The following is a 9,451-nucleotide window of genomic DNA, read 5'->3' as shown; positions in this document are numbered from 1 at the left end:
CAATAAATGAGTGAGACAAGGGAGGTGAGGTGGAAGAGAGGACCAAGAGATGAACAGATGGGCCAAGCTGGTTCCTTTGGCCTGAGCATGACTCCATCCTTGTGCTCGACCTCTCATGTCTATTTAGAAGAACTGTACATGTAAACGGGAGTCTTTTTTTCATTGCATACTGTGAAGGTTGGAAACATGATCAATACTGATATTAATGCATTAGAACTGGAGGAAGAAACAGCTAGCAGACTTCAGAGCAGAGGAGCTGTCATGGTGTGCTTAAGGAGTGTAGATGAATCACACCTTGAGTTATTCATCTCACAAGCTTCACATCTCTGTGAATGTGCATTTGATGCAACAAGCTGCAGAGAAACAGGAAAAGTAAACACTTGTGTAACCATTCTCCACTTCTCCTTCAACCCACCTTTTAGTCAAATGTCAATTTCTAACAGCGGGATGAGTGGAGGTGCACACATCTGTAAACATGCAAACAGTGTTCCTGCTTTGATTTCAAACCAGAGGAACAACGCAAGCTCTGTGATCCAGGAACTGAGAGTGAAGTTTAGTGTGTAGGGAACCCTCATGGCTGCGCTTTGGAGTGCTTGTATTTTTATATTTTTATCTCCATTCAAAACATCATGCATTAGGAGGGATGCAGGGTAAGCAGAGTGAGGTAACGGCTGCCGAGGTTGTCAGAGTCAATCTTGTTGCTCAGACACCAGCCTTCTCACCATGAGAGTGTTTACCTCAGGAGGCTCTTGAAAGCCTCTGAACAATGTCAAATGTGTGAGCTAGAGATGAGGGCTGCTGTTTCACTGCTGTGTGTTTTTCTCCATTTGCACTGAGCTGTGAACAAGAGCCCCCTAAGCATGATGGAAAGTAGAGTAACCATGTGAATGACAGGATGATACAATAATTACGTGTGTTGACGCGACAACAGTGAAGGGATCAACATGGCGAGGGCTTTGTTGTAGAGCAGAGCTGGAGGCAACAGATGCAGAGGCAAGCTCAGAACGCCACGGGTGAAAAAAAGCATCCAGGTACAAAGGAGCCCAGGGAGGTTTGTCTTGTCAGGGCTCAGCCCTGCTGCACCCTGCCGATGATAAAGGCCAAATCCTCTGTCTATCATTCTCTCCACACTCTCTAATGTCCTGGACAGGAACTGATCACACAGCCCCGGGGGCTCTCTGCTAATGATGCTCCTCCAATGATGCTGATGATCACCGCCATTGGAAAAAGAAACAGGCCATCTATATTGAATGGTTGCCATGGTAACCCACTGCGACCACTTTAGTGCAAATCCCAGAGCTGGAGGAACAATGGATTATGTAGCACACACTGGCAATACAGTTTCTCGGTCGTGTCTCAGTTCCGTTTCTCTTTAATTAAATAAATCAATCATACTAAATAATCGGTTGTTTAGCTTTCGGATCAAAATGTGGATTTCATATTTTGGCTCGCACGGAAGGTGTTTGACAATGGAGCATAGGTATCTTCCAGTTCATAAAACGGCTACAGCAGCTTTCCTATTATGTTAATATGCTGATATTCTGATCCATACAAATAAGGATAACAGGTGAGATGATTTCTATGATGTCCTCCCCCCTGTAGGCCTATTGAGACGCTTTCGCTCAGTTTAGTCATCTCGCCGTGCTCCTCAGCCGACTGCAAGCGTTGAGACTCCCGAGGCCAATACAGGACAGGCCTAATACTCTAAATGATGAGTCACGGGTCTGCCGCGGACTTCACTGAATTGCAGGCAGGGGGGGGGGGGGGCGGGCGTTGGTGGTGGTGAGGGGGGAGTTATGTGCAAGATGGGGTGAGAGAGCACCGGAGCTGACTCGCTCCACTTCCCTCGACATAGTGATAGGAAGTGTCATTTGGCACTTTGAAAACATACCACCAAGATCTGCAGTATAAGTCTGCCACGCTGTGCTCCCACCTCCCACTCTTTTTCCACGAGTCTCTCTCTCTCTCTCTCTCTCTCTCTCTCTCCCTGGGCTTCACTTTCTTCCCAGCTTGCCTCTTCCTCTCTGTTTGCTCCTGTCAGCTCACTACGCTCAGCTGCTCTCATCTTCCATGCACACATCTTGTGGTATGACAGTCATTTAAGCGAGTGGCTGTGAATCACAAAGGGAATCTCTGTCTTCAATCTGAGTCTCGGCGACAACCTTATGTGTCCTGTATGTGCTTTGTGAAATATTTAGATACTCCTCACTGAAGCGAGGGAAGATAGTCTCCGAACCTGAATTGCACTCCTGAGTTATAGAGTCTCCTTTATAGGTGCATGGCAAATTTAGTAATCCACTGTAATTAAGTGTATCCACTATCCTGTGATGGAGCATAAATCATGATCTCCTCTTCAGCACTCATGACGGGTTATTAGGCTGTCAATTCTTGTAATATATTATGATGTATGTTTAGATTTTTATGAACAATGACCTGCATTTGGCCACTAATACTCATAGTCCCCAGTTTTTGTTGAGTGAAAGGACCCAAATGTATTTAAGTGGCAACCATGATGAGAGCTGGTCACATTATCTAATGGCTAAGGAAAGGTGCTTCAATGCTTCCTTTCTTATCTCCTATTACCATAGGGTACACAGGGCCATCCTTTATGAAGGGAAATTAGATAATGCCGTCCCACAATTCCTTGCTGCAGACCCATGTTATTAACATTGCTGTTGCATAATTATGTACAGTCAGATTGTCTTGTCTTTGGATTATTTCTATGAATTCTTTGTGTCACCTTTCCTTGACCTATGATGATTTCCCTCAAGTGGTTTGGAAAGAGCATAAGACTGCAGCCTGAGTAAACAGCCCTGCAATCGGCTCTGTGAGGCCACACAGAGGAGCTTTGGGCTAAATGCAAAAATCAGCATGCTAACAGGCTCACAATGAGAATGCTGACATGCTGATGTTTTATAGGTACAGTGTTTTTAACACGTTAACCATCTCAGTTAACATGCTAATATTTGCTAATCAACACAAGATAAGGTCCGGCTGAGTCAAGTCTTTCACACAAAAAAAAACAATGTTACCTGTTGGTGCCTTTAGATGTTAAATCTGGGGATAACAAAAGTCTGAAGGATTCACCCTGAATGTCGGCACATCATTTCATAGCAATCCATCTGATGATTTTTAACATATCTCAGTTGAGACGAAAGTGGTGGGCAAACTGACCAGCTTTGTTGTAAAAGACATTATCGGGCTATTTGTACAGGATGTGTAGTGGAGACGAAACTGGCTTAAAGGTGTCAGGCAGAACGGTTGCTGCTGCGTGGAAGCCAGACTGAAGAGCAGGCGAGCTCTTGTTCTTCGTCTTGGATGCTAAGGAGCAAAAGAACAAAGTGGCAAAGGTTCAAACCCCCAAACTGCAAAGTAAAATCACAGATCCGAGTAGAATAGAATATAGAATGAAGTTTAGGGGGATGGGTTAGAGGGGAGAAGATGTAAAAAACATGGAAGACCCCCCACTCCACCACACACACACACACACACACTTCCATCTTTCCACTAAGCCCCCCACCCCCTAAACAAACTCACACACATGCTGAAAGATGAATGTCCAACAAATGGAGGCAAGAGGCGAGTGAGGGCCCCATGTGAGAGGTGTATTGTGCAGCCGTAGCCTCCATCCCCCCCTTGGAGGCCAGTAATCAAGGGGGCCCAGTCGGCAGGGCCCGGGGGGTGGAACGAGGCAGTGGCGGCTGAGGAGGAGGCAGTTGCTGTCTCACTAGGATGTTATTTATTGGCCTACTTTGACTCTCCTGCACTCCCTGTCACTCCCATTGATCTTGTCCTGATCCGCCCCCCTGGATGGCTCTGCAGACTCTCCCCCTCCTCCTCCTCCTCCTCCTCCTCCTCTCTTCCTCTCATGATGTACATTGTGTAAAAAGCTTTCTGCTCCTGGTGTGATGTCCAGAGGAAACTGAGAAAGTGCTTTCGCACTCACTTTAGATTATTTGACTACAGGCGTAGAAATGTGTATGTTTAGGGTCATTAAAGGTAAAGTCATTATTTACATAGCATGCATTGCATCCTGCTTTGCCATGGGATAAGCTGCAGTTGCTCTGCACACACAGTGTGTGTTAAGTACAATTGTGAGTGTAGGATGCAGAAGGCATAACCATAACAGCAATAGTGGTATTTAACATTGTGGCCAGAAAAGTGGAAAGCATTTACAGTCCAGCAGGGCACCTCATGCATCTCTTTGTAAACATTATGTAAATAAGCAACCTACCACTTTTGTCCAACAATGTATGTGACTTTGTGCAACACAACACATTTTTCACACCAATATAATCTCGAAGGCAAGGGACATACAAAAGAGGAATAATATAATATTCCCACAGCAGAGAAAAATGTGTCAAGCAATTTGTTTGCGTCTTCACCGATCGATGTAATGGTGCATCGAGCTACATCCTAACATCGCCATCTTACATTCTACTGTAATGTTTACGATGTTCACCATTTAGATTTCGTCCTTAGATTATATTAGCATGCTAACATTTGCTGATTAGAGAACTCGGGATGTATATCCTTGTGGAGTTTGTAGCAATCCAGTAATTGTATGTAGAGATATTTTACAGGCCAAATGATGGATACGTGCAAGACAAAAGTCAGGGAACCACCAAAGTTGATCGGATTCATCCTCTGGGAACAATGAATGGTTATTGGTAGAATGGCAAAACAATTGTTGAGACATTTCAGTTTGGACTTACATGGTGAGCACTCACGGTATAGTTTGAATACAACCAACAAACCAGGGGAACGTTGGGCTTTACACCTCTCCACATCCTACACGGTTCTCGATTTCCATTTAATTTTAAATACATATACAGATGAACAAGTGAAATCACAACTTATTGTACAGACATTTTGTTTCATGTGCATCTTGTTAGGAAAGAGTAGGATGAAGCTGGGCTGTACAGCTTTACCAGGAACGTTCCCCTCTCCATTGTGACATTGAACAAGGCTTCCATGGGAATTAGGTGTTCAGTACAGAGTGCACTTAATGCCAATACCTTTATTGTACTATATCCTGCACACAAACATAGAAATCCAAGCAGGTTTCCTCCGTGTGGTTTATCTTTGTTCTATCTGAACGTGCTTAGTACATGATAGATCACTCTTGTGGAATGCTGGGCAGCGCCTGGAATGTCCCGACCATGATGGGAAACATGTGTGTTAGATGAGAAGGTTGGTTGGTGGGAGATAATGGACCTCACTGTCACATATATGTATGCCTTGGGGGGCTCCAGGCAGCCATCTCAGGTGCAACACATGGACAATTCAGCTAACTTTGCTCCATAATCCACTTAAAACCCCTCGCAGTGTGCGCTCGTCTGTGAAAATGTAACAGGGGGTGTGCTATGTCAATAAAGTACACCTACCCCAACATTAGGTATATATACATATATGGACCAAATACACACATTGCAGCCACAAATACTCATGAAATACCAACACTGAGTCTGAGCAATGCAGAAGAACAGGGCTAACAACAGTGTTGTTCTCCCTGTTATTCTGCAGCTACAGCTACTGGCCTGAGGAAGCAGATTAAGAACCATCAATTATTTCCAAACATTTGTGGTCCCCAGATGATGAATCCAAATAACTTTGGGGAACCCCTGATTTATTTTCCTAGCACCACTGTGAGGTTGACTTTTTTTGTTATGTCTTGACAAATATTGATTGGATTATCACGAACTTTGGTGCACACATTTATCGCCTTCAGGGTAAATTGTAATAACTTTGGTGATCACTCAAATGTTCAGCTTCCTTTTGAATTTGTCCAATACTTTTAATCTATGACCAAATACCTGCTTTGTGTATGTGCTAATCATCAAATGTTAGCATGTTAACATGTTACCATACATTGCTAACATTATACATTATATCATGAGATTTTGCTTAAAGTGCTGCTGTTATAAACTGCAGCCTCACAGAGCTGCTACAGGCCGGTAGCCAGCATAGCAATTAATATAAATTGCAAGCAATGATGACCACTATATTCTATCATGTGCAGCTCATACTCATGTAATTACTACTGTAAACTCATGTGTGCTACATTCAAATCAATACACATTCACTTCACAGCAGAGGCCTTTTTGAGTTGGACTATGCCTCTTTGAATGGTATTATAGCTGATCCATAATGTGCTGGATCACCCATGGCTGCTGTGTGGCAATGCTTTGTGCAGGCGCTGCTGCGTTGCCCACAACTTCCAGCCTGCGAGCATGTCGATAACGAGCAGCAGCCTCTCTGACAGAATCGTTTACTGCCTGGGGGGCTTGGAGACGAAGGTGCAGTGTGCATGCCTGCCTCTAACCTACTTAAACCTCATGCTGCACAGATGCAAGTGTTGATATGCAACATGAGTTTTCCTGATCGATTCCTGCCTGCAAGTAGACTGACCAGAATGAATGTGTGAGAATAATGCTTGCGGAAGTAGCCCACTGATGGTGTTACTGTGTGTTTGCTTTATTCATTGCTTATGCGAGAATGTGTGATTAGAGGCATGTATGCAAATTATACATTGTGTTAGTCTAAAATATTGGTCAAAATGAGGATCCAAATCGATTCTTCTTCATTTTAATTGCAGTGTACAATTATGAAGAAAAGCATGCAGGTTTCGGTGAGAGGGAAGTCTTGGGTGTGGGCTCCTGCTGTCACCTGAGGAGCTATAGCATAGTTTCAGTGACTCAAGTTGGCTCCCTAATTCTATTTGCCGCTCAGAGGAACCTCCCCCAAACCTCTCTCACACATTTTTAGAGAGCTTTGTCAGGAGGAATAGGGGGTCGGTACTCCCAGCTCCCACTGAGTCTGGACAAGACACATAAATCACACACGCACACACGCACGCACGGACACACACACACACACAAGTACTGCTATGTCAGGAAGCGATGGGGTCTAGTGTCTGGGTCAGGGTCAGGGGCCTCTTCTCTCGCATTAAAGGTTGCAAGGGGCTAAAAGCAAAGAAGAGGGAGGTCTGGGGGAACAGAAAAGAAAAGGGAGGGGTGACTCTTTAGTGTACCTACATTCAGCAATGCACACTTTTGAACTCTTCTATATCTTTATTATTTTTGGGGTTTGCTTTTTGTCCCTGTCTGTGTTGGTTTATTGCTGGTACTCCCTTTCCTCTCACAGGGGTTTGGGTTTTGAACTGTTGATGTACAAAATCAGGAATTTCAAGACATCACTTTGTGCATCTGGGAAATTGTGTTTTTAAATAAAATAAATGTATGTAATTATTTATATATAAATGTAATTATATGTAATTATAAATATTTATTTGTTTAACTTTGTGTACCTGGAAGAGCAAACGTTAGCATTATTTATAGCTAAATCCGATAAAATATGTTAGCAAGAGTTGACATTTCAAATTCAAACAGACAGTCGCTAATTAAAAATGAGAAAACACAATAACCTAGGGCACAAAGTAAGCCTATAATAAACAAGAAGTGAAAAACAATGAAGTTACCACTTTCTTCCAAAAGTCTTTGACATGTCCACAAACATTTACAATGCAATAGTTATCATGTACCTGTGTGTCCAGACAGCCTCTTCAGACTGTCTCTGGTCCACTGCAGTAAGAGGCCACAGACCCAGACACCAGCTGGGGGCCAGGCCTGGATCAGAGGAAAGCAGCTACCCGGCCATGAAGTTACACAGGGAGGTCGGGGCGACTAAGCTACCACCCAATAGGCCGGCTCCTCCAAAACCACTGAGTGGAACGCCTCGGGGGAGAAGTGGAGCCAATTGGGGGGAGGTGAAAAGAAGAGGCTTTAAACAAGGAGTGAATCATATTTTGCAAAAAGCATCAGCTGCCATACGACAATACTTTAGAGCAGCTCAGGCTTTGAGACTCCTCAACTCATCCTCCACTGTAAAAAAATAGTTTAGTTTTTTCATTTTTATTTTTGTTGCATAGCATAAAGGGGAGCGCAACTTGCACTTTGTTAGAACGACTACGAATGAACCTTGAATTAGTGAACAAGCAAATGTAAATATATGATTAAATATGTATAAGCTGAGACCGCGAGAATCCTTTGAGTGGATCATGCATGTATGTTTGTGAATGCATGTGCTTCATCAAAGAGATACGAGGAGACAGAAAGAGAGAATGGTTTGACATTTTATTTGCAAAAGCGTGCATTCGTGGCTATGTTGGTATTTACAAGATAATGTATACATCTCGCTCCACAGCACTGACACAAAGAATAAAGATTTTAACAATGAGACATTTAATCATATGCCCACAGACTACCATTGTGAAAGACATTTGCAAAAAGCTCCTGGGAAAAAATATTCAGTTGTCACATCATAGGCTTTGAGTATGCATGTCTATATATGAAATTCTGGAGGTGGCTTGCATGCTTGAGAACATGTGCGAGGCCTTAACCAGCTCTTGGAGCTTCCAGTGCCGGCTGACGCCACCTCAAAAGAGCGTCATTAATTAACATGCCATTATCAGAGCTGAATGCTGGCAGGGGGAGATTAATGCTGCGAGGAGCTGCTAGTGGATTAAAGGTCACATCCTGTGTGTTAATCACCCAGCACCCCTGACCCCTGGAAGGAAACACAGTAGAATGGGCACATTATTGCCACCTGGCTGGGCACCAATCATTACCGGGATCAAAATGAGGACCGTTCCTTCCAGCCAACACAGATAGTGAGCGGGTGGGATAGAGAGCACGTTTTTAGCAAAAATAATGGCAAGAAAAAGATGAAATGTCAAAAAGCAGATAGAGATCAAGATAATTAATGTAAGGCACTTGAAAATGGTCACTGAGTGCAAAGCTACCCGTGGAGTTGTTGCCAAGTTACACACCGGTAGAGAGACAGGAGCACAAGCAGAGGATATCATTGTCATTGAGCTATTTCAAACAAAAGTCAACAAGCACACGCTTTTCAGCATATACACTGTATTGTTTCCCTTCTTTAAAGTCTCCTCTCTGTCTCTTACGGACATAAACAAAGACAAGGGCCCGTTACAAATCTGTTACTAACATTACATTCTTAGTGCGAAAAGCCTTGAGGACTTTCCAAGGTGGATGGATTCATTTCTGGATGTTCAAGAAAAAACACTTGCAGGCTGGATCGCAGCTATTATATATCATATTTCTGCAGCCCACACATAACTCCCACTCTCCCACATCTGACAAGAATCTCCCAGATCGGATGTGACTCACTAGCTTTGGCAGTCGAAGGCTAAATTCTTTTTATGTTACTCTCTCACAATGACCACTCAGCTCTTTCCACTGCCTTTATGTATTTGTTCTCTCGTAGTCAAACACAATAGACTCTTCTGATGTGTGTTGTTGTCATGGAAGACCACACTGATTCACAGGAATTTAGATACTGTCCAAATAAGTTTTTGATCAAACTCACATGAATGCCATCTGACAGCTGTGGTAGTTTATTTCACACAAATCTGTGGCACACCATCTTC

The sequence above is a fragment of the Cyclopterus lumpus genome, chromosome 9, assembly GCF_009769545.1.
Source record: "Cyclopterus lumpus isolate fCycLum1 chromosome 9, fCycLum1.pri, whole genome shotgun sequence".
NCBI lineage: Eukaryota > Metazoa > Chordata > Actinopteri > Perciformes > Cyclopteridae > Cyclopterus > Cyclopterus lumpus.
Note: the sequence above shows the minus strand (reverse complement) of the source record.